The 26854-nt window shown below is 35.7% G+C and overlaps 1 protein-coding gene and 1 non-coding gene across 16 annotated transcripts in view; one reads left to right on the forward strand and one right to left on the reverse strand.

The window, feature by feature from the left end:
* Positions 1-26854, forward strand: part of TBC1D5 (TBC1 domain family member 5) — a 606671-nt gene that overhangs the window by 70446 nt on the left and 509371 nt on the right. The gene's annotated exons all lie outside the window — the stretch shown is intronic.
* On the reverse strand, positions 5924-5986 carry LOC111539556. Its single transcript, XR_002730718.1, has one exon. It is a non-coding gene; the product is annotated as a U7 small nuclear RNA (small nuclear RNA).

Genomic DNA, 26854 nt, shown 5'->3' on the forward strand with positions numbered 1-26854 from the left:
TTGTGATAAACTGCAGCACCTGCTAGATATCTGCACACCCTCCCTTGATGCTAGTGGTGCAGCTTGTTTAGTCGATTATCAAAGGCAAGTTTGTGTAAAGTTTATTTAGGTTGGAAAGGAAATTACTCTTTTTGAGTCAATTTTGTTGCTTTTCCTCATTGTTTTGAATGCTATGAAAAAATTTCCCTGACATGGCCAAGAATCTGGAATATGCCTACTACTTTAGCCAGGAAAGACTATCTTTATCTTTTATTAAATACTTGAAGAATTGAACTTCTTTATTATTCCCAGACGAATTGAAAACTACATCAACTGAGATGATTAGTATGGTAAAGATCGAATCATCTTTTTGGCACCAATTGATAGAGAACCACTGTTGCTGCTTGACCAGGCTTTTTTCTTCATTCTTTGTTTATAAAGGCTGAGATTTTGTAACTACTATCCTAAAAGGTAGTGAGATCCCCCTTTCCACTGTTCCTAAACTCTGCTGCTGAGATTCTTGAAGAGGCAGAGAAGAATTGGAAAGAAAGCACAGCCTAGCCTGGTCTGGTTCTAGCAATCTTGAAACACGACTACTCTAAAACTCCTTGGAAAATAAATCCTACACGCCTGTTATCCTAGCACTTTGGGAGGCTGAGGTGGGCGGATCACCTGAGGTTAGGAGTCCAAGACCAGCCTGGCCAACATAGTCAAAACCTGTCTCTACTAAAAATACAAAAAAATTAGCTGAGCATGGTGGCCTGTGCCTGTAGTCCCAGCTACTTGGGAGGCTGAGGCAGGAGAATCTCTTGAACTCAGGAGGTAAAGGTTGCAGTGAGGCGAGATCACACCATTGCACTCCAGCCTGGGCAACAAGAGCAAAACTCTGTCTCAAACAAACAAAAAACGTGGGACAGTTGAGAGGACTCTTAAAGATATATACATATACCTTGAATAATCTTGATAAGTGGTCTTGTATTCATTGAGTTGCATTTTTACTCACTGACATGCTTCTCCTCATCAAACATTTATTAAAGCTTATATGTGCCAGCCCCCTGAAACAACAATTACTACTATAATAACAACTCTTTTTGGAGGTTAGTGTGTGCCATGTACTATTCTTAGCATTTTTATATGTATTAACATATTTTAATATGACAACCCTATAAGATATTTATTATTCCTATCCTTATTTTACCAAGGAGCCCTATGGAGTGATAAGGCAATAGTGATTTAGTTTTTTTCTTTAGGGTCTACAGAAAGTGGGAAACATTCATGGTAAATCTTAGTTAATTAGGTTTAGGAATTTCAATCCAAATAGTATAATAATAACTATCATTTATTGAAGATTTAATTTTGTATTTTGTATTATATATATTATTTCACTTTTAACCCCTGAATAATAAATGATTATTATCTTCTTTGTCATTGTATTAGTCCATTCTCATGCTGCTATAAAGAACTGCCTGAGACTGGGTAATTTATAAAAGAAAGAGGTTTAATTTACTCCTAGTTCCACAGGGCTGGGAAGGCCTCAGGAAACTTAACGTGGAAGGGGAAGCAAACTCGTCCTTCTTCACATGGCAGCAGGAAGGAGAAATGCTGAGCAAAATTGGGAAACGCCCTTTTAAAAATAATCAGATCTCATGAGAACTCACTCACTGTCACGAGAACAGTACGAGGGTAACCACGTCCATGATTAAATTACCTCCCATTGGGTCTCTCCCATGACACGTGGGGATTATGGGAACTACACAATTCAAGGTGAGATTTGGGTGGGGACACAGAACCAAACCATATCAGTCATGATGGTGAAATTGAATCTTAAAGAGGTTAAACTACTTGCCCTGGGTTGTGCAGCTTGGAGGTGGAGGAGCTGGGATTCGAGTTAGAATCTGACTGCCTCCACACTCTATTTAGGGATTACAAACTCTACTTCCTGTGGAACTTGGTAAGCCACAGAAAGTGGGGAGGAAAGTTGTCTAGTGAGCAGTTGGGGAGCATTGACAGCAGTGGACCAGAACTATGAATCTAGTGATTTTTTTTTTTTTTTGAGATAAGTTAAAAATCTAAATTTTTATGTGAAATGTCAAGTTTAAAAAATCTTGGCAGTTTATTCAGAATGAACTGTTTGCTCACTGGAAGTGGCCTATGGATGCCAGTTTGAAATCCCAGCATGTTGCCTTCCTTCTAGCTTTATCAAATTGAAAACTAGTGATAGTCTATGAAACAATATTAATAGATTATATTAGTAAAATTCCATCCTTTAGGGAAGTTAGCAGACTAAATGAAACATAATTATTTATTACTTTAGTAATTCTGTGTAACTTGTTATATACCTCAAGAGATGTAGTTGAGTTTAATTTCAGGTTATAGGATACTAGTAATTCAGCTATAAACTATAGCATAGAGTGTAAAATCAAACAGTTAAAAAAAATCTAGAATTTTGAAAATCTAAGCAGGTATTAAGTTATGGAAATGTTTATTGAAACACTCTTTTCTTCCCTCCCTGTATCCACCCCTGCCATTCCTCTAGTGCTTTTATTTCCTCCTTTCTGAGCTCATACACTTACTTTCGCTATGCTCTGAATCATGTGGGAGATTCAAGATATATATGTGTGTGTGTGTGTGTGTGTGTATGTATATACATATATGTGTGTGTGTGTATATATAAATATATACATAAATATAGTTTTTTTAAGTGAAATGCCTTTATTAGATTACAGGTAGAATTAAATCATATGTAGAATGTTGTTACTTTTAATAGAATATAACACAGTCAAAGATCAAAGTTTTAGTAAATGGGGATCTGTTTGAAATAAAAGTCAGTGGTTGTTTATGGATTTATTAAATGCTTTTATCTTAAAATACAAATTAAATATTCCCGGAGACAACATGTATCATTTCATAAGTGTTTGAAAAAAAATCAGTCTAATCAGTTGTTAGAGGGTTCTTCCACAAAAAGATGAAAGACAAAACCTTAACAATTGTTATAAACGTACTATTTTGGAATTATTAAAAATAATTTTCCTTGCTGGGTGCGGTGTTTCATGCTTGTAATCCTAGCACTATGGGAGGCTGAGGCAGGCAGATAGCTTGAGCCCATCAGTTTGAGACCAGCCTGGGCAACATGGTGAAACCCCATCACTACAAAAAATACAAAAATTAGCCAGGTGTGGTGGTGCATGCTTGTAGTCCCAGCTACTCGGAAGGCTGAGATTGGAGGATCACTTGAGCCTGGGGGGTCAAGACTGCAGCCATGATTGTGCCACTGCACTCCAGTCTGGACTCCGTCTCATTGAAAAAAGAAAAAATTATTTTCGTAGTGGATTTTCAAATCCTACCTTATAACGAAAGTAATTGCATTGAAAATCAATGTTTCTTTCAAAAATAAAGGGCTTAATAAATTATGATTTTTTTTATTGGGTCCTTTAGCTCTTTAGAAATTAAATACTTGTTAGTGACTTAATTTTTATAAGTTAGAGGCTTTTGACATATAGCATTTCATTTGTTCAGTTGCTCAAAGTATGGCTTTAAAAAATTAATGGAAAAATCTTTTACTATGTCTTATAAGGATAATATATGTTCATTACAGAAAAATTTTAAAAATTACAAAAAATTAAAAACGTGATTCTATTATAAGCAACCAGCAAATCTGTTTGTTTTCTGAGGTTTTTAAAAATTTTTTTACTTTGACTGCTTAGCGTTTTATATTTGTCTTTTCTGTGATAATATTCATAGCTTAGTAGGCTTGTTTTTAAAAGATATTATAATATTTGAGAGTTCAAATGCATCTCATTTACAAAGCTTTTCATCCAGCAACTAGAAGTAAATCATTCGTCTTCCTAACTTCCGTGCAGGTGACTGTACCTATACAATGATTTTTTTGTAGCAACATATGTCCATCTCACACTGTCTTGTATTCATTTTTATGTTATTGTAACGTTCACTAACTGTTGAGTGAATAAATGAAAAAAAATTCGGACTAATCAGTTGTTAGAGGGTTCTTCCACAAAAAGATGAAAGATCTAATAGTAGTAATTGTTAGTTATAATGTTTCTATTTTGGAATTATTAAAAATGATTTTTCTTAGTGGATTTTCATATCCTACCTTTAATGAAAGTAATTCCACCCAGAATCATCACTTCTTTCTTTTGAGAGAACATTGGTTCTTAAATTAGATCTTAACTTCTATATAAGATTGTTAACACAGGTAGGGCTTTTGTGGAAATGTGATTATACTAAGAAATCACTGAAGTTTATGGAGCAACAATTCTTTCTAGATCTAAACACGTGCTCGGTGTACTACTTAATAAGTAATGGAGATTTACTATGTTCAGATTTGTCAACTCTAAGTTGAAGGGTAAATACTGCTAAATAAGTATATACAATCTTGCAGTTCTAAAATGTTGCAAAAATTAATGAATTATTTGAGTGCTTATAATGAAATGATGTTTGGGAAATCTGAAGGAGAAAAATTTTCGAAATGGTGATTCTAGAATGTTACTTTATAGATAAAAGGTAATTCAGAATGCTAGAGGTGGATGGGTGCTTAGAAGTTATCTTGTGAAATCTTCTTTGTCAGTAGGAAGCACAAGTTTTGGGAGATAAATAATTGGACCAAGGTCATAAGACTGCAGTGTATCTAATGCTAATCACTAATGTGTGCTCAATAAATATTTTTATGACTAAATGAAATGCCTTATGTATAGGGAGTTGCTGAAAAATTTGTCATGTGTAGTTTAGGAAAGTTATTGCAAAAACAGTTGCCATGAATGTTCAAATTAGAAAATATAATTACTGCATTACCTAAAAATATTTATACTTTGAAGAGAAGAACTTAGAAGACATAATACTTTTAAAAACATGGCAATGTATAGAAAAATGAAATAGAATGAGTACTATTTAGCTTTGTTTCTAGCATCACTTTGACTGCATAATTGGAAGGTATCTTTGGATAAGCTTTTTGGAAACTTTTCTAGTTGGAAAAGGATTTCAGCTGGAGTGTCTAAAGGGTCACACACACAAAAAAACCCCTCTATATTAAAATAAAATGTGTCCAAGCTTTAAAGAAAAGATCTCAGAGTTTGCAGATGATCCTAAAATTGGAGCTAGGGGAAATAATGAGGAACAATGCAATCAGATTCAAAAAGATTTGGATTGTTTAGGTGATTGGGCCAGCAGATGGCAAATGCAGTTCAGTGTAGACAAATGTAAAATAATTATCTTAGGAACAAAGAACCAATCATACAGCACACTGATCAGGAAAAAATTTGTGAGTTATTGTAGGAAAACCATTGAAACAGTTAACCCGGTGCACAGCTGCAGCAAAAAAGGCAAGCAAGAAACCAAATTAGCAGACGGATAGAATATAAAGCAAGAGGCAATACTTATAGTGTATTAAGAAACTTGCTAGACCCCATCCAAATTGCTCAGTCTACTGTTGGTTGATAGAACTACTTTAGGAAGAGTACGTTTGCCTTGGAAATATACTGAAAATGGTACCAAACAAATCTAATAAAATGATGTTAAAGAGATTTGCACTAATTTTTTATCAACTTTCAGTTTGCAAACTTTTATAAAGATATGAGCAAGACACTGAGTAAAAGTAAAGACACTTCAGTTCTACTACAAAGAGTTGGTCTTCCTAGAGGACATTTGTGGTTTTCATTGCCTGGGGCCTTACTAAGCCCCTTTCTAGGTTAGATAGGAGGCTGCTTCTCACCCCTCAAGATTAAGGAAGCCTAAAGGCTAGCATGAGGCCCTTCTATAGTTTAAGAGTTGCACCTTGACAGCTGGAAAGACTATGGGCATGAGGCTAAGAGCTGCCACTGAGATGCTTCCTCCTGGCCTGTAATTCTTTTTTTTTTTCCTTTCTTTCTTCTTCTTCTTTTTTTTCCCCTTTCTTTCTTTCTTCTTCTTCTTCTTTTTTTTTTAAATATTGCGGGACTTTTCGGTAAAAATCAGAAAGGCTGCTAGACAAATTCTAAAAGAGCCTGTAACCCTTGATGCGGTAACATAAGTTCCAGGCTTCATTCAAGGCTGTGGAGGCAAACATTTTTCTGTGATTTGCCTTCCTTGATTCCTGTCCAAGCTGGATTCTCCAGCCTTGTCCCAGTGTTCTGAACTATCTAGTACCTAGCCAATAAATTCCTTTTTGACTTAGATTCACTAGAACATGTATCTGTTGTTTATAATCAAGAGCCTTAACTGGTACAGTGGTAGTGTTCTGTTCTTTTAGCCTTGTTTCTTGAATTGTTTTCTTTTGTCTTATAATGTGTTCACTTTGTTTGGAGTGGTGTCTTATACTAAATCATTTTTGGGATGAGAAGAAAGCTAAAATGCAAATTGTCCTCTTCATCTCTCTCTGCCTCTCTTTTTGTCTGTCCCTCTCTTCCTATCAGAAAGCAAAAGAAGTGAGAAGAATTTGTATCCATACCATTGGCGTCTTGTATCCATACCATTGGCGTCTTGTATCCATACCATTGGCATCTTTTGTAAAATTTAACTTTATCCATGCAATTGTATATTCAGTGTTACTGTTGAAAATGGTCTTTGGTATCGAGACCTGTTTTAAGAATGTTTGCATTTTTTAATACATTATATTAGGTATCTCTAAAAATCGTTTTTTGGCCGGGCATAGTGGCTCACGCCTGTGATCCCAGCACTTTGGGAGGCTGAGGTGGGTGGATTATGAGGTCATGAGATTAAGACCATCCTGGCCAATATGGTGAAACTCCATCTCTATTAAAAATACAAAAAAAAAATTAGCTGGGCATGGTGGTGTGTGCCTGTAATCCCAGCTACTGAGGAGGCTGAGGCAGGAGAATTGCTCGAACCCGGGAGGTGGTGGTTGCAGTGAGCTGAGATCATGCCATGACACTCCAGCCTGGGTGACAGAGTGAGACTCCATCTCAGAAAAAAAAAAAAAAAAAAAAAAAAAAAGAAAAAGAAAATGATTTTGTTAGAAAATTCACTGTAAAAATGCATTTGTCCATTTATTCTAAATATGTTGGGTTATTGTAAGAATGGATTAAATGTATTTTATAAGTTTTTTATATGAAAAATGGGATTTTTTTGCATCTATTACTTTTTTCATTTAATAGTATATTGTGAGCAGGAAAGGTAAGCCTATATCATCTCTTTTAATAGTTGTGTAACATTATTTTTATATAGATGTACTATATATTTTTTAACCAGTTCCCATAGATGACTATTTAGGTTATTTGAATTTTCCACTGTTACATATACTATTGCATTCAAACTACTTTTAATAGTGTTTGCATATATCCCTCATTATTTTCATAGGCTAAATTCCAGAAATGGACTTACTGGTTAGAAGGGTAATTACAAGTCTTCTGATACTTACTGCCAAACTCTACAAGTTTCATTTCTGCCAGCAATTTTGATTCTTGAATTTTTTACATCAATACTCGTATTAATACTTAAAAAGAAAACATCTTTGCTAATTTTATAAGAGAAAAGTAGTGTCTTGTTGTAATGTACCCATTTTTCATGCTATTGACCATTTATATTTATTTTATAATTTACCTCTTAATACGATTTACCTGTTACTCAGGTATTTTTCTCATATTTACTTACTATATTATATATTAAGAAGATCAGTCTTTTGTAGTATGTCGTATTTTTTTTCTGTGTTTTTTTTTTTTTTTTTTAAACTAGTGAGTTGAGGAATTTGGTTTTATTTGTTTGGATTTTTTATTTTTGGGTCATATAACCATTTTAAATTTTTATGTAATCAAATATATATCATTCTACATAAAAATTTTCATCTTTAGTATTTAAAACTTAAAAAATACCTAATAAAGTTTTAATTGATCTAGGATTTTAAAATGATCAGTTTTGGGGCCTATATACTGTATTTTCTGTGTATTGGCTTTGCAGACCTCAGTGTACATGCAAACTTACAATCATGAATGTAAAGAAAAGCACACTGGAATTGCTTCCAGCTGACTGTGACCTAGAGTCTCAGCTTCTGCATCTATGAAATGAAGATATTGGTCTGGTACAGTGCTGTTCATTCCGTTTTTTTTGCCCATGAACCCCAGTAGGAAAATTTAAATCACAACCACAGACATACATGTACATAAACACATACAAGTATATGTATGTGTGTATATAAACATACTGTGTTTCTACTTTTTGTGTGTCATGCCATACATATCATGCCATGCAGTGCCAGATATTATTTAAAAAAAAAACCTCACTAAATTGCTTTCCTTACCTACTAAGGGGTGTTACAATTTGAGAAACACTTGTCAAGTAGATCTTTGATTGGACACTCAGATGCCTTCTGGGACTGACCAGATAACAGTTGCAAATAACTTACCACTTTAGCTAATCAGATGGCTTGGGTTCTATCTGAAGGCATTCAAATTAAAAGAGTAAAACAAAGCACCTTGTTAGGTCAGCAGACATTTTCAAGTGGAATTCAACCTTCAAATTTGGGACCCTATCCTACTCTAGAGAAAAAAATCAAATACATAAAATATTGGCTCATTACTTTGTCAAATTGCTATAAAATATTTTTAACTAACGGTTCATGGTCAGGCAGTGAAATCAGACTATACTTTTAATAGCATTGGTCTGGATGCTAATATTCGAATGCTTTCCAGGTAACCTCCTCTAAACTTCTTTGGCACTGTGACAACTTCTAGCCACGAAAATTTGGAGATAAAATGACCTAACTCAGTTTTCCTGATTTAATGAGAAATACTGTCTATACTAGGATATGAGAAGATAAATATGAAAGAGATAATTCCAGGTATCTGAGTTACTTTCAAGGCTGATGTTAAAGGAGAAAGTGGGCTGGGTGTGGTGGTTTGTGCCTGTAATCCCAGTGCTTTGAGATGCCAAGGTGAGAGGATTGCTTGGGGCCAGGAGTTACAGACCACCAACCTGGGCAACATAGCAAGACCCTGTCTCTACAAAAAAAATCAAAAAATTAGCTGGACATGTGATGCATAGCTGTAGTCCTAGCTATTTGGGAGGCTGAGATGGAAGGATTACTTGAATCCAGGAGTTTGAGGATGCAGTGAGCTATGATTGTGTCACTGCACAGCAGCCTGGGCGACAGAGTAAGACCTTGTCTTAAAAAAAAAGGGAGGGTTGGGGGAGACAGGTGAACTTTGTCCTTCCCATTTCAAATGAAGGTGATGTACTATCCTAGCAACTGTGTCTTTTAAGAAGATGCTGGCCAGGTGTTGCGGCTCATGCCTGTGATCTCGGCAGTTTGGGAGGCCGAGGTGGGCAGATTACAAGGTCAGGAGGTCAAGACCATCCTGGCCAACATGGTGAAACCCTGTCTGTACTAAAATATAAAAAATTAGCTGGCGAGGTGGCAGGCATCTGTAGTCCCTGCTATTCAGGAGGCTGAGGCAGGGGAACTGCTTGAACCTGGGAGGCAGGCAGAGGTTGCAGTGAGCCGAGATCACGCCACGGCACTACAGTCTGATGACACAGTAAGATTCTATCAAAAAAAAAAAAAAAAAGGTACTAATGAATAACCAGTGAAAAATCATATAGAAAAAGTTCAATGTCCATGAACAAATACAGCAGCATTTGGATATCTACCAAATCTCTTGTGTCTGTGTATATACACAGAAAATTATTTTTATGGCTTGATTTTCTGGTTTTGGGGATAAGACTATATATACTTCGAAGAGAGGTTCTGTGATGTATAGCCATTAAGTCTCACTTTTGGTGACTTGGGTAATTGTAATGGAACCATGGAGCCATTAGGCTCCAGATGGGACTTTAATCTGGCTTCTGATTGAGCCGAGTGTCCTTATAGAGTCTCTTAGCATCTGTTTTGGAAATATTTGCCACATTATTCAAAATTTGTACAAATTAACCCACCCTTGGGTTATAATTCAATTTTTCTTTATCGAGAAGCGTATTATAAACATTTTTATGCAATCAGATTAAACTAGCTTATACCTGTTATTTATTTGTCTCTTAAGTGGTCGTGTAGATTTTTGTGACTGAGCTTTTAGTGGATTTAAGAAAGCTTATGTTAGACTTCTAAAGATTGTAATTTGTTTATAAAATGTTGTTTATTAAAGCTGTTTCCAAGTTTCAAATAGCTTTCACATAGGTACTTATTTTTGAGAGACTATTTAAAAATACTTAAAATTATGCTGGTTCCGTCTTTTAATAACGGAAACTCCCAAATAGTCTGCCTTATTCCAGAATGAAGTTGATTTTTTTCCCACAGTGGAAACTATAGGTAGGGGAGCTTCTAGGGCTTGATCTCCAAGCACTATACGAGCAAGGTATCAGCCTGACTTATCTGTTTTTTTAAATTTATCTTCAGGCTAGTTTCCTTCATGTTTATAGGATAGCTACTATCTGTAGCTGGAACAACAAACATTCTTCAGTTCCAGTAGGGAAACAAGAATTTTTCTCATTATTGTAGACTAAAGGTTTTTCCCTTCAGTTTGATTGGCCCCGTTTAGATCACATGTTATCTTTGGACCAGTAACAATCACCATGTGCTGTTTGGCTTAATTAAGTTTGTGTTTCTGAACCACTTGCAGGAAAGTTGGTATTACAGCATTTGATTCGGGATCTAGCCCTGGAGCTTGAGAGAGTCTGGGTAGGTCAGCTTCTCCTGAGTTATGGGAGGGGAAAGGTAAAAATGGATGTTGGATTTGCAACAAGTGGAGTCTCTTCTATAAGCATTATAAAAGTTCTAATCTACTCCTTGATCAGGATTTTAGTTTCTTTCTCTTTTTGCATTTTTATTAGTACTATGGCTTTTAATTAATTATTTTCTTATTTACAGAACACAGAAATGAAAATCATGTTGTGGAAAGAAGTACTAGTTAGGTATTTTGTAGTTGCTTGGGCTTTCTTTGTTACATGGAGATTGGAAAAATTGTAAATATTGCCTGACACAGATAAAGTGTAAGGAGATTACATTATTAAATAAATGTTAGTGACATTTTCTCAGGAAACTGTCATACATCATCACTATTTGTCCCTCCCCCCAAAGGAAGGCAGTATAATTCTGTGGGCCCAAATTCTCAGTGGTTTACTTTTCCATGTGTAACTAGGGTTTTTTCAAGTATTAAAGTATAATTGTATAATTTATATATTGAAATGCTTACTTTAATTACTGAGAATGAGAGTACTGGAAATGAAGAGTTCTAAATTGATGGCAGAAAGATCTTATCCTGGATTTAAGTTAGGAAGGACTAAAAATACTGGTATGTAAGAAAAAAATTCCTCAGGCAATATTGGAGCAAATGTAAGTGTGAGGTTTGAATTGTCTGTCCCTGGTTGGTAGTATTTGTTTGCATGCTTTCCTGAAGGATGAAAGGCTGTATTTTCCTGTCAGTTCATTCACTGTTAATACATTTCTTTAGCTCTTACATATGTCAAAATGCAGTATTACAAATACCACTAATTTGGAATTGTAATAAATTGATTCAAAGTAGTTTTAAATTAAATAGGTTGATAAGCAACGAGCAGAATAGAAAGGAATCTCTTTACTTTTTTTAGGAATAAAAAACAAGGCATTCTAGATGCCTTCCTCTCCTTTATTCATAACCTCTAACAGGTGTTGTTGATTCTTCCTAGATGCTTATCTCTGGAATCAGCTCTTCTTATTCTGGTTAGACCTTATTTATCATCTGGACTCCCTAATCTCTGTGCCAGAATATTCATATGATAGATATTATTCAGCACCTTGACTTTTTCTTTTTGAACTTAGCTCCATGTGAGCACATAGATCCATGTGCTCACACAAATCCACTCATTCTATTTTTAAAGCTTCATAGTATTCCCAAGTATGGATGTGTAGTGTATAATCTCAAAATAGTCTTTCTCAATGGTAGATCTCATTATGTTTTTGTTCTGGTTAAAAGTTCCCTTCCCCTTCTGGTGATTCTCAGTCATGGGAGGGAACATTTACTTCCTAAGGATGGGGAATCTGAATCTTGCATGGACCTTTTACAAATCTGTCTCCCAAATTCTGATATACCTTCCTATTTGATGATTTCTCTTGTATTAAGAACTATAACTGGCTGGGCGCAGTGACTCACACCTGTAATGCCAGCACTTTGGGAGGCCTAGGCAGGTGGATCATCCGAGATCAGGAGACCAGGCTGGCCAACATGGCAAAACCCTGTCTGTACTGAAAAAATACAAAAATTCGTGGGGTGTGGTGGTGCATGCCTGCAATCCCAGCTACTTGGGAGGCTGAGGCACGAGAATTGCTTGAATCTGGAAGGTGGAGGTTGAGGTTGCAGTGAACCGAGATTGTGGCACTGCACTCCAGCCTGAATGACAGAGTGAAACCCTGACTTAAAAAAAAAAAAAGCTGTAACTGTCTCATATATCAGAGTAGATAAAAGGTTGTAAACACCCTAGTGGTCTTACTTTCCTGCCACATGATTTAATAATTCTGAACACATTGCCTTTTGGCTGTGAGTCTTCCGTTTTTTCTTCTCTTTGCTTTTCTGCATTGACATGTATTTTTACTATGCTTTTAACACCCTTCCCTTCTCTATTCATCCTGAAGCTTCATCTCATGCAGTTTTTCCTGTTTTAGACTGCTGGGCTGTTTACTAAGAGCAACTATAATTTCTTCTAAACTTCTAACTCCTTTCTACTGGATTTTTGAACAACTTGAGGACAGAGTGGTGTTATCTTTGTACTTTTAGCATGTAGACAATATACATAGTAGTATACATAGCAGGAAATCAAATAGCTAATTGAATGAATGGAGTTAATGGATATTTAAGTATCCAATCATGCTCCACTGAATGACGGGAACAGGTTTTGAGATATGGTTGTTAGGTGATTTCTTCTTTGTGTGAACATCATAGAATGTACTGAACATCATAGAATGTACTTATGCAAAACTAGATGATGTACAGACTGCCACATACCTAGGCTATATGATGTAGCCCATTGCTCTTGGCTACAAACCTGTACAGCATGTTACTGTACTGAATGCTGTAGGCAGTTGTAACACAATGGTATCTGTTTATCTAAACATAGAAAAGGAACAGTAAAATTACAGTGTTATAATCTTAAGGGACCACCATCCTATATGTGGTCTGACATTGACTGAAATGTCATTATACAGCACATGACTGTATTTATGTTTTTGCATAAAATAGCTGAATTTTCAACAGTGAAATTTACTGAATATGTTTGTTATTAATAAATTGGAGTTGTAGACAGGCTTTACTCAAGTAGCTGGTCATAAGGGAAATAAGAAAGGTGTTGAGAGTTTAAAATCTGCACAGGAAAGAAAGAAAGAGTAGATACAGAGATACAAAGTCTCTAAAGAGACAGAATGACTGATGGGCTTGGAAGCCTTGGCCACTTACGTGAATGACTATATTGATGCAGCTAAAGAAAGAATTTGTCTGGCCGGACATGGTAACTCATGCCTGTAATCCCAGCACTTTGGGAGGCCGAGGTGGGCAGATCATGAGGTCAGCATATCAAGACCATCCTGGCCAACATGGTGAAACCCTGTCTTTACTAAAATACAAAAAATTAGCCGGGCATGGTGGCGCATGCCTGTAGTCCTAGCTACTCGAGAGGCTGAGACAGGGGAATCGCTTGAACCCGGAAGGCAGAGGTTGCAGTGAGCTGAGATTGCGCCACTGCACTCCAGCCTGGCGACAGAGTGAGACTCTGTCTTGAAAAAAAAAAAAAAAAAGAAAAGAAAGAAAGAATTTGTCCATTGAGGGTAGAGAGTGGATTGGCTGCCAGCCCCAAGTAAAGGCCGAAAGGTTGAAGTTGGTAGTACTCATCCTAGCTTTTGTTGGGAGATTTTTATTATTCTGGTTTCTACCTCTCTCTGTATAGAGATATATGCAGGGAGGTGCAGATGGATGCTTCATGTTTTTTGTTTGTTTGTTTGTTTTCTTTTGGTAGTGGAATAGTGATTAAAAGGTAGACTTCAGCAGACAAGGTTGAAATTCGGGCCTTTTTACTTGCTACTTGTGTGTCCGTGGGCAAGTTTCTATCAGTCTCCAGTTTTTAGTCAGTGTGGCTGAAGGCTAGACCTGGAACCTATTCCATTCATAGGATAATGATTTTCCCATGACATCTTTGGAGAGCCAGCCATCCCGTCATGCCTTAACAAATCTGTACCTCATTGCATCAGCAGTGTGGGCCTCGGTGCTTGAACTATTCTATTAGAGTGTGCATTTTTTATATGTATATTCATGTGTAGTTTGATGATAAATAAAATATCTGGTTCATCATTTTCTAGTGAAAAAATATATGAAAGTGTATGAAATGCATTCAGCACACAGTTCAGCTTATATTTAAAAAAGTATTATTTGACATACACTGGAATGAACTGAAGAGTAGGGTCTGGGTTTGAGTCATCTCTATTTCTGTTTTACTTTGGATTGTGTTTGAGAGGAGTGTCTGAAGTTAGTTCATGTTTGAAAGATGTGTGGGTAGCAGGAATAGGAGTAGGGGCTTTCATGGGAATCTGAGAACAGGGCCTGCTTTTAAGATTATAGGAAGTAGTTCTGATTTTCAGGGAACGTATCAAACAAACTTTTATTATTACTCTGTATGCCATCTTTTCTGTCTGGCTACCAGCAGGAGTTTCTGTTTCCATATCATTTTGGCTTGCATTGTTAACTTTCCTACCTCAGCAACTAAGGTTGAAGGCAGGTTTCTCCATAGATTTTTCAAATTGTTTGAGAGGCACAGAAAATTTGAAGCAGCCCATCCTTTCAAAAGAGCCAGGTTGTGAAGGTTCTGGTTTACTGATGACCCTGAGCCTTGTGCCAATCCAATGTCCAATTTATTGTAGCTGGTGTGGTATACAACCAGCAGCCATGGTTCGGAGACTGGATTTGAGGCAGCTTCTTTGAGAGAGTGATTGTAATTGCCAGTTTCAATAAAGTATGCTGGTCTATAGGAGTTGAGAAAATTGCTCCTTTAATCTGAAAGATGTTCTAGGCAAAGGCTACTGAGTGAATACAGGAGTACACTGCTTCATTTGCTGCCTAATAGCTTAGTGTCCTAAGGTTGCTGTAGCAAAGTACTACAGACTGTATGGCTTAAAAACAGAAATGTATTTTCTTTTCTGGGGGCTGAAAGTATGAAATCAAAGTGTCAACAGGGTTAGTTTCTTCTGAGAGTGAAAATATGTGGTTCTTAACTTTATTTTAAATGTCTCTATCACTTCTTGGCCTTTTGGCTAAGATCAAGTATATTTAAATGTCTCTGTCTTTTTAGTGCAAGTTGAATATTTCTTATCCAAAATGCTTGGGATGAGAAGTATTTTGGAAATTGAATTTTTTTCTGATTTTGGAATATTTGCTCCAATGAGCATTTCCTTTGAGCATCACATCAGCATTCAAAAAGTTTCAGATTTTATAGTATTTCAGATTTCAGATTTTTGAATTAGGGATCCTCAGCCTATAATTAGCAGGTTTAACGAAGATGATTGTTTTCTCGTTATTAGGATTATGGTTATATATTGTATTTGGATGCCAGGATGTGAATATGATTAATGAAAGTGGAAGTTTGTATAATTTATATTGGTGGGTTTCATTTTTAAAATTATAGGTGTATACATTTTCAAGATAATTGTTTTTGATAGAAAGTTACCTCCTACATAAGTGGCATGGCAACTAAGAATTTTATGTCCAGACACAAACTGATTTTTAATTACATATCAAAATTTTTTTCAATCATTTAATTATGTGTCTAAGTAGAAGGTTACAGATTTAAAGTAAAACTAAATCTGATTAAATTATCAAATTTAAGTCAGTGTAATTCTAGTCATGTTGCTAAAATGAATATGCTTTTCTCATTTTATATTAAATTTAAAATATAGTAGGAACCTATAGGAATTATAAGTATTACGTTTTTATTTTTTTCCTTTGACTTGGTTTGTTTTAATTTTGAAGTCTGCTGTGGAAAATGTCAATACTAGTTTAAATTCTGCATAACCTGATTTGTAAAATTTAATTAAGCTGACTTGACTGTTTGAATCTACTCCCTCACCCCAAAAAGAATGCATATCTCCTAAGTAGATGCAAATTTTGTGAATTCTTTCTTGCCATTAGAATAACCCCTCTAATCCTTATTCACTTAATTTATGTCAGCATTTTCTTAATATATGTGTTCATGAAGGAAGTTAAGATTGGTTGCTAGGCCTCATTCTCCCATCCTTCCTTCCCTTCATTCCTTCTTACTTTCCTTTTTATTTTGAAATAATTTAAGAGTTGCAGAAATAGTATCCTTCTCCCAGCTCCCCCTAAGGTTAATCATCTTATGTAACCATACTTTAATTTTCAAAACTAAGAAATTAACATTATTATAGTACTATTAATGAAATTATAGGTTTAGTTCATATTTCACTCGTTTTTCCACCATTTCCTTTTTCTGTTTCAGGACCTAATCTAGAAACCCACATTACATTTGGTTGTCAGGTCTCCTTAGTCTACCCCAGTGTGTGATACTTCTTTAGTCTTTCCTTGTCTTTCATGACCTTGAGACTTTTGGATAGTACTCACTAGTCAGTTATATTTTAGAATATCCCTCAATTTGGCCTTGTCTGGTATTTTCTCATGATCAGACTGAGGTTATACATTATTGGGAAGGATACTGTAGAGATGGTGTCCTCTGATACACTCAGTGTATCATACCAGTGGTAAACGATGTCTTATTACTGGTGATGTAGCAGCATTATTATTTACTTTATTTTTTAAGATAACATAAAACTAACATAAAATCAAGTGTTTAAAAGTGTGCATTCCACCACCTCTATCTAGTTCTAAAATATTTTCGTCACCTCAAAAGGAAATCTGTATCCATTAATCAATTTCACCTGTCCCTGTACTCCTCCCAGTCTGTGTTCTGACTGTGTAGATTTACCTATTCTGGATATTTCATATAAGTGGAATAATAGAATATAGATATTTCATTTAAGTGGAATAATAGTGACTTTTGTGTCTGGCTTCATTCACTTAGCAGCGTTTTTAAGATTCGTCCATATCTTAGCATTTGTCAGTACCTCATTTCTTCTTTTGGCTGAACAATATGTCATTGTTGTGTATATCACAGTTTATCCATTCATCCCTTGAGGGACAGTTGGGCTGTTTCTATCTTTTGGCTGTTGTGAATAGTGCTGCCGTGAACATGTATATACATTTATTCATTGAATTGCTGGGTCATATGGTAATTCTAACAAACTTCCTGGCTCAGGTAGTCTTTAATTCTTCTGGCTTTCATTTGATTTAAAAAGTCTAATTCTGTTACAGAATAATCAGGGTGGTGCAGAAATATTCTTTGTAGATTTTAAATGTCACAGTGAGTTATGTTTTAAAATCTGGAAATATTTGTCCTTCTGATTAAACTACTTTTTTCCGGACTTGATTGTTGACAGATTGTGCTTGTTTTTCCATCTATAATGATAACAAGATATAGTACCAGAGTCCATGAATTTGTTGTGTTATATGTATTATCAGTTTATGTTATATCCATTTTGTCCTTATTTGGGATCCTTTTTCTCCCAACATAGAGGAAATTTACTAGTTTAAGGAAACATCTATAATAAATACCTGAGCAACAGTTTAAGGAAGCTTTTTATACTTTTAAATATTTCTTCATTTCAGACTTGAAGTTTTTGATGCAGTTTTGAGCCTTCTTTTGTAAATAATTTATTTTCATATGATAAATATAATGTAGTATTGATTTTTAAAAATACTTTATATAGTAGGGTAGAGAAAGGAAGAAAGAGTATTCTACTAGAAACTTGTGATAAGATGGCAAATGAGAATAGAAAGTCCTCTACTTAGGACCAGATCAGATCTATAAAGACTGTTCTTAACTTTATTTTTCCTTAATCTTGAGAGACTAAGAATTTTGTCTCTAGGCCTTTAATATATTTCCACAAAATAGGAATATGAGTTGGTTTTTTTAATGGTTTAAAATCAAGTCTTTGGTTTCTTCTATGCTGACACCCTTTCAACCTAGGAAATCTTTTCCGTATGTGGTCGGAAGCTCTCGAAGATCTAATGTACCCCTCATTGTTTCATTCACATTTTGAGGTTTTCAGGCAGAATCAGGGGGCCTTGAACCTCTGGTTTTTGTGAGTGTTTTCACTCTTGCATATTCACCTACTTGGGTTTTAAGTTCTGGAACAAAATTCCTGGCCTTCTCCTCACCTAACAGTAGATATATGATATTGACATGAATACTGTTACCCAGTGGTTTTCCCTGGAGTGGGGAAGAAAATGTAGAATTTTGTTTTATTTTGTTTTTTGAGATGGAGTCTCTGTCACCCAGGCTGGAGTGCAGTGGCGCTATCTTGGTTCACTGCAACCTCCGCCTCCCTGGTTCAAGCAATTCCCCTCTCTCAGCCTCCTGAGTAGCTGGGATCACAGACGCACGCCACCACGCCCGACGAAGTTTTTTTGTATTTTTGGTGGAGATGGGGTTTCACCCTGTTGGCCAGACTGGTCTCGAACATGGACAAAGAATAAGTTAATGGACAAAGTATGGGACAGTTTGAAGATGCTGAAACCGTCTCTTAACAATTCTGAAAAATCAAATATTACTGTGAAGACCTACGTTAATATAGGTCTGATGATGTAACTTATGTTAGATGCTTCAGAAGAACGGCTGTATTCTCGGATGCTTATTGATGGTAAAGCCATTTTCTTACATTATAAACATTCTCTTTTCTGTTCTTGGAAACTCATTTTTCTTATTTTTCATAAAGCTAGAAATGTGTTAATTTTTTGAATGTTCAATTTGTAAATGAAAACATTATGTATATTATAGATATAAGACTTAAATGATATTTAAGAATTTTTTTGATACCAATAAATGAGAGAACTCACTTTTAAGAAAAACAATTGAATAACAACTTTAGCTAAGTTTTAAGGAAGTAAAAAAAAATCTCAATTTTTGTTTTCCAGGAAAATGATATGCAGCGATCCCAATAATAGTATTGTTGATAGTGTTGTTGACATATTTTTAATTGCTAGTGAGTGATTAAATTGACCTGATAGCACTGGGAGTGCTCCAGATTAATAAAATGAAATTCTCACATGTAAATGCAGTATAAAATCTGAATGCTCCTTCAGTCAAAAGGGATCGCCTTGTATAAATGAAGTGTAAAAGGGATGTGATAATCAGAGCTACTGTACCCAAAGTCATTGTTTTAGTACATTCACCACTTTACACATTGAGTTACCAGCTAAGATTTTAGAATTACATCACTAGGTAGAATATATTAAAGATGATCCCTCAGAAAAAGAATAAAATTCCTGCAGCAACTTTAAATCAGGTGTAAGGAGGGGAATACTTTCATCAATACAGAGCCACTGTGTGAAAGCCCTGCCTTGGGAGAATCGTACCAAATTCAAAAGTACGACTTTTTTTTTTTTTTTCCTTTAAGTAATCAATTTGGCTTCTAGAGTTTCTCTTCTGTCTCGTAAATTTTTTCTTATGAGTAGGAGTGAAATAAAAATCTTTACCCATTTGAAATTATTACTTTGTTATTGTTGAAATTTATTAAAGTAATAAACAGATGTCTTTTTTAGTCAGAGGCCTGTCCATGTACATGTGCATATGTTGGTCATCATTATTAGAATCCAGCCATTTCTGACCACCTCTACCCCTTTTCTTTTATTTCTTTTTCATTTTTTTCTCTTTGACATACCAGTTTTATTTATTTATTTATTTTTCTTTTTTTTTTTTAAATTCTGGGGTACACGTGCAGAGCGTGCAGGTTTGTTACATAGGTATACATGTGCCATCGTGGTTTGCTGCACCCATCAACTTGTCATCTACATTAGGTATTTCTCCTAATGCTACCCCTTCCCCAGCCCCCTGCCCCCCAACAGGCCCTGTTGTGTGATGTTCCCCTCCCTGTGTCCATGTGTTTTCATTGTTCAACTCCCACTTATGAGTGAGAACATGTAGTGTTTGGTTTTCTATTCATGTGTTAGTTTGCTGAGAATGATGGTTTCCAGCTTCATCCATGTCCCTACAAAGGACATAAACTCACCCTTTTTATGGCTGCATAGTATTCCATGGTGTATAGGTGCCACATTTTCTTTATGCGGTCTATTATTGATGGACATTTGGGTTGGTTCCAAGTCTTTGCTATTGTGAACAGTGCCGCAGTAAACATACGTGTGCATGTGTCTCTATAGTAGAATGGTTTATAATCCTTTGGGTATATATGCAGTAATGGGACTGCTGGGTCAAATGGTATTTCTAGTTCTAGATGCTTGAGGAATCACCACACTGTCTTCCACAATGGTTGAACTAATTTACACTCCCACCAACAGTGTAAAAGTGTTCCTGTTTCTCCACATCCTCTCCAGCATCTGCTGTTTACTGACTTTTTAATGATCACCATTCTAACTGGCGTGAGATGGTATCTCATTGTGGTTTTGATTTGCATTTCTCTAATGACTAGTGATGAGCACTTTTTTATAGGTTTGTTGGCTGCATAAATGTCGTCTTATTTTGAGTGCATTATTTTTATTTTTTAACTTTTATTTTAGGTTTGGAGGTACATGCAAGTTTGTTACATAGGTAAACATGTGTCACAGTTGTTTGTTGTACATATTATTTCATCACCCAGGTCTTAAGCCCAGTACCCAATAGTTACTTTTTCTGCTCCTCTTCCTCCTCTCAACCTCTCTGCTCAAGTAGAGCCCCGTGTCTGTTGTTTCCTTCTTTGTGTTCATAAGTTCTTATCATTTAGCCCCACTTACAAGAACATGGGGTATTTGGTTTTCTGTTGTGTGTTAATTTGCTAAGGATAATAGCCTCCACCTCCATCCATGGTCCCAAAAAAGACATGATTTCATTCTTTTTTAATGGCCGCTTAGTATTCCATGGTGTATATGTGCCATGTTTGCTTTATTTAATCTATCATTGATGGGCATTTAGGTTGATTCCATGTCTTTGCTATTGTGAATAGTGCTGCAGTGAACATTCATATGCCTATGTCTTTATGGTAGAATGATTTATATTCCTCTGGGTATATACCCAGTAATGGGATTGCTGGATTGAATGGTAGTTCTGCTTTTTGCTCTGTGAGGAATCACGATACTGCTTTCCATGATGGTTGCACTAATGTACATTCCCACCAACAGTGTATAAGTGTTCCATTTTCTTTGGAAGATTGCCAGCATTTGTTATTTTTTGACTTTTTAATATTAGCCATTTGACTGGTGTGAGGTGGTATCTCATTGTGGTTTTGATCTGCATTTCTCTAATGATCAGTGATAACTGAGCTTTTTTTTCATATGCTTGTTGGCCGCATGTATGTCTTCTTTTGAGAGGTGTCTGTTCATATTTTTTGACCACCTTTCAATGTGTTGTTTGTTTCTCTCTTGTAAATTTGTTTAAGTTCTTTATAGATCTTGGATATTAGACGTTTGTCAGATGCATAGTTTGCAAAAATTTTCTTCCATTCTGTACGTTGCTTATTTACTCTGATTTCTTTTGCTGTGCACAAGCTTTTAATTTAATTAGATCCCACTTGTCAATTTTCGCTTTTGTTACAGTTGCTTTTGGTGTCTTTGTCATGAAATCTTTGCCCGTGCCTATGTCCTGAATGGTACTGCCTTGGTTGTCTTTTAAGATTTTTATAGTTTGGGGTTTTACATTTTAAGTCTTTAATCCACCTTGAGTTGATTTTTTTGTATAGTGTAAGGAAGGGGTCCAGATTCAATCATCTACATCTGGTTAGTTATCCCAGCACCATTTATTGAATAGAGTCTTTTACCCATTGCTTGTTTTTATCAGCTTTTTTGAAGATCAGATGGTCATAGATGTGCGGCCCTATTTCTTGGCTCTGTATTCTGTTCCATTGGTCTATGTGCCTGTATTTGTACCTGTACCATGCTGTTTTGGTTACTGTTGCCTTGTACAGTTTGAAGTTGCATAATGAGATGCCTCCAGCATTGTTCTTTTTGCTTAGGATTGCCTTGGCTATTTGGGCTCTTTTTTAGTTTCATATGAATTTTAAAATAGTTTTTTTCTATTCTGTGAAGAATGTTGTTGGTAGTTTGATAGAAATAGCATTGAAGCTGTATATCCTACTCCATTTCAAGCCACCATTGTCACCTGGACTTTGCAGAATCCTCTTAGTTATCTCCCTTTGGACTAGCTGCCGAATTACTCCACAGATCTGTTCTTTACCTAGGATCAAAGTCATTCTTTTGTAATGGATATCAGATCAGGCTACTAAGAAGTTCCACTGTCATTCTGTTTTTGCTCATTATTTTTTAAAAGTTTACGATGGGCTTAAGACATATATCATTTGACTTCCCTAAAACCTCATCTGCACTAATTCTCCTCCTTTCCCCTACTGCAGTCACAGTGGCTCAGTGATAGTCTTTCAGTACTGCAAGTCTGCTCCATGTCAGGGCCTTTGCGCTTGCTCCGTTTGGAAAACCCTTCCCTCAGTTATCCACAGAAATTTTTCCCTCACCATCTTTAAGTCTTTTCTTAAGTGTCACCTTGTCAGGGAGGTCTTCTCTGAGCACCTTATATAAAATCATAATCTTGTTCCTTTCCCTACACCAACTTCCCTTATTCCCCTTAGCTTGCTTTACTTTTCTCTGAAGCACTGAATAATTTCTGAGTTTGTGTATATTTATTTTTGTTTGTTTATCAGCTGTTTAACCACTCCTTTTAGAATGTAAGCTTGTAAGCTTCATGAAGGTAGGAACTTTGCTTTGTTTTCTGTGGTTTATCTACCTTCTGAAACTACACTTGGCACATGATGGATACTCACTGTGTTTATGTGTTAAATGAATGGATGATTAAATAAGGGGAAGAGAGTTATAAACAGATGTGAAAAGCATTGGTGTGTTTCAGAACCTGAAAATATTTGCCTGTTTATTTGAGATGGGAGCAGTGAGCGATGGTCTTTTTCTTTCTCTTTAGTTTTGGAGTCCAGAACATGTAAAGTTTTTTCACCCATTATAAGGAAGTTGAACAAAATAACTGCATGTTCTACTTATAATAGGGAGTTAGCAGTGGGTATGTATGCATGGACATAAAGATGGAAATAAAGGACACTGGGGACTCAAAAAGTGGGAAGGGTTGGAACAGGGGAGGGTTGAGAAATTACCTATTGGATACAGTGTTCACTATTTGGGTGATGAGTACACTAAAAGCCCAAACCTGCGCATTTACCCCTGAATCTAAAATTAAAAAAAAAAAAAAAAAATCAGACTTTGTCCTGAGAGAGCACGGATACTACTAACTGTAATCCACTGAAAGTGTGGTCAGATTAGCATTTTAGAAAGAGTCTGCTTGCTAAGGGTGAATGAACCAGAGAGAAACAAGGACATGGGGATTATTTCGTAAACAGTAGTCCAGGGGCGTGATGATGATTGCCTGAACAAGATTATTGATGTAAAAATGGAAAGATCGACAGATTAAAGAGATCTATAGTATTTAGGGAGCAGGCCTCAGTAATTGAAAGAGGAGCAAGAATGATGCATAGGAATCTGCCTTGAAAAAACTGGTAGATGGGATGCTATTCAGAGATAAGTAGTGGGCTTGATGGTATGGGGTTATGGTAGAAAATTGAGTCCAAATTCAGTTTATGGTGCTGTTTAGTTTTTTAGGGATGCCATAACAAAGAACCAAAAACTGAGTGGCTAAAAACAAATTTATTGTTTCAGTTCTAGAGACTAGCAGTCCAAAAATCAAAGAGTAGGCTCTAGGGGAGAATCCTTTCTGCTTTTTCCAGCTACTGTTTGCTGACAGTCGTTGGCTTGTGGATGTATTATGTTACTTCAGTCACCTGGCCATCTTCTTTCTGTATGTCTTCACATAATCTTCCCTCTGTCTGCATCCAAATTTATCCTTCTTATAAAGACACCAGTCATACTGGGTTTGAGCCCATCCTCATGACTTAGGTTTAATTTGATTACCTCTGTAAAGACCCTGTTTTTGAATAAGGTCCCATTCTGTGTGTGGCACTAGGGATTAGGACATTGATACATCTTTCATTGATAGATGACAGAATTTTAAGGAGAAATAAATAGGATTTGATGCTTTGAATCAGTATAGAGTAGGAGATCGGGAAGGGGAAAGAGCAAAGGTAAGTCTTGAGTTGTCATGTTTTCCTGAGATAATGCTGGTGCTACTAGAGAAATAGAAAAGTAGGGGGGGAAGGGGAAAGAGTTTTGTGACAAGGTAAGGGTGGTGGGAAATAAGTTTCATTGTAAGCATGCTGAATTTGGAGTTGTAGTTGGTAGTAGAATTGGTTCATGATCTAGTCAGAATTCAAGAAAGAGATTTGTACCTAGATTATAGCTTTGCTATGATGATGTTTAGGTTCAGTGAGGGAGAGGATACAAAAAGGAGACCTAAGTTTAGAAAGGAGACTAAAGAGAGAGTGTTACTTTGTTGAAATGGATGCTTTCATCCATTGTAGAAAAAAAAAGTTCCATGAACAGATCTATTCCTTTACTCCAAATGTCAGTTCTAGTAATGTCTGGATAGTGGATTTAGTTGCCGAAGTGGTCGCTGCATGAACAGAAGTAAGTTACCAGTTCCTGACAGCTGCGAGTCAGCCTCTGGGCATCTTGCTAAATTTTCAAATATAATTATACAGTAGACTTCCTTTAACAAATTCCGTGTTCCCAGCTGTAATTATAACTGCTTTTCTTGCCTATAGCCTATTCTTTGTCTTACTACACTCCTCTGTATCTCCCCCTGCTGGTTAGACTTTTCCTCTGGTCATTTGGGATCTGAGAAAATAGGAAGCTGTTTTTCCTAAGCATTGCATAACCAATTTCCTTCTTCCCACTCTACTGTAATAGACATTTCAGTAATAAGCAATGTTTTAAAGCATAGGCTAGCAGTATTCTATATTGTATTTATATTTATCTTCAGAGAATATGCAGATACAAATTAGGTACCTTATAAGCCTTCTGTGCAACTGTCAGAAAATGACTACCACAACTTCCCCAGTGACCCTATTTAATAGTTAAGTAAAATCTTAAATAAAGTCTTGCTCATGGCCATGCTTTAGACCAAGAGTGTTTTGTTTTGTTTTGAATAAATTAAAATTTTCAACCAAAAATGAAGTCATCATAAATCCTACAACCATAATCTTGCACTAGTTTCCAGGACTCATCATGACAGTAATTTGTAAGATCAGAATTATGAGTGGGATTTCCTGTTTTCTCATGTATTTTTATCTCCCAAATATCCATTATGAAAATAAATCACTTTTAAAAATGACTTGATGTCCTTTACAAAAATATTGTAGTTTTTGGATGATAAAGTTTAGGAATATATTTCCACATCACTTAGATTAGATTCTGAGTCATTTTAATGTCTTTCTTAAGAAGTAATTAAAATGTGTAGTTTTTTGAATGTGCAGAAGGAAATTTCAACTTTTGTAGCCTGCAGTGGAAGTAGTCCAGAAGAAATTATGGATTGATGTCAGTACTTACTCATTAATATTTGTTGTGTGCCAGGCACTGTGCTAGTTGCTAGTTTACTGAGATTTTAGTTTGAAGAATGAGATTAAATTAAATAGGTTTTACTTATAATAGTTGAAATATACTTGGGAATAAATAGTGTATCAAGATTGCCTATTAAAATAATTCTGTGTATTCTGGGTGATGTTCAGTACTAAGAAGTAGGACTTCTCTTACGTAGTAATTGGTTGACATTTTTTGACCTCAGTGTAAGACTGAAGTATTTAATCAACGGACACAGAGAATAAAATTATGATAAATAAACCACTTTCTTTAAACCTTTAGAAATAAACTTGAAGTCTTTTGGCATTAGATTGATGGACTTTCCTTTTGTGAAAGAGTAAGTGAATAATTTAAGCTTATAATTCATGTTTGCAGGTCCTCATCCTGTTAGAGGAATAATAGTCTTGAAAATTGGAGCTCTGGAATTCACCATTCTGAGAGATCTCTCCTTGCTGGTATAATTTTATGCTTATGTGGCAAGGTTTCAGGTTGAGGAATGAGATCAGATTTGCAGGGGCAGAATATTTGCTATCCTCGTTGTTTTGGTTCCCGAGGAATGCTTACCCCTTAGCCTCAAATGTGCTGTGGTATTAGCTACTTTAAAATAGATTGCTCAAGACTCTTTATTTGGAAAACCTTAAATATGCATCGTGATGCATTACTTGCAATAAAAAATGAGGCTACAATTATATAAAACAAAACAGTACAGCTGCTGACAGATGTCATTAGCGACTTACTCAAACACAGATCCTTCAAAAAGGAACTGCTAGACATCAGATTCAGGGAGTTAAGGTCATTATGACTGAAGATGAAATACTGTTGTCCACTACGTTTATTGTTGTTGGCTTTTTGCATTTAACTTTTGGGTAATTTTTTGGAGACTTTGATATTTGATACAGTTTAAAAACTGTTCTTTTAAATTACAATTAATAAATGTATAAGGAATGAGGAAAATAGAAAAGCACCATGAGGCAAACACCACAGTAATAATTGTTGCAGGCAAGACTCATTAATGGATAGCAAAAGTAAGGGTGAGCATTTAAGGAGAAATAGAATATTTGCATAGGTCTAAAAAGTATATTCCTAAGATGTTTAATAATTACAAAGAGAAAAATAGTAACTTTATGGAGGAGACAGCTGATAGACACTAAGTGATCAAGGTTAGTATCAACAGTAATAAGATATATTAACATCTGTTATAATATGATACACCAAAGAGGGCACAACATCACTTATATGATATTTTTGCCAAAAATATATAATCTCAGTTTCATCATGAGAAGACATTAGACAAACTCAAATTGAGACACATTCTACAAAATAACGGACTAGCACTCTTAAAAAATATTATAGTCACGAAAGAGAAGGAATTCCCA

This window comes from Piliocolobus tephrosceles, chromosome 2 (assembly GCF_002776525.5).
Source record: "Piliocolobus tephrosceles isolate RC106 chromosome 2, ASM277652v3, whole genome shotgun sequence".
Classification (NCBI taxonomy): domain Eukaryota; kingdom Metazoa; phylum Chordata; class Mammalia; order Primates; family Cercopithecidae; genus Piliocolobus; species Piliocolobus tephrosceles.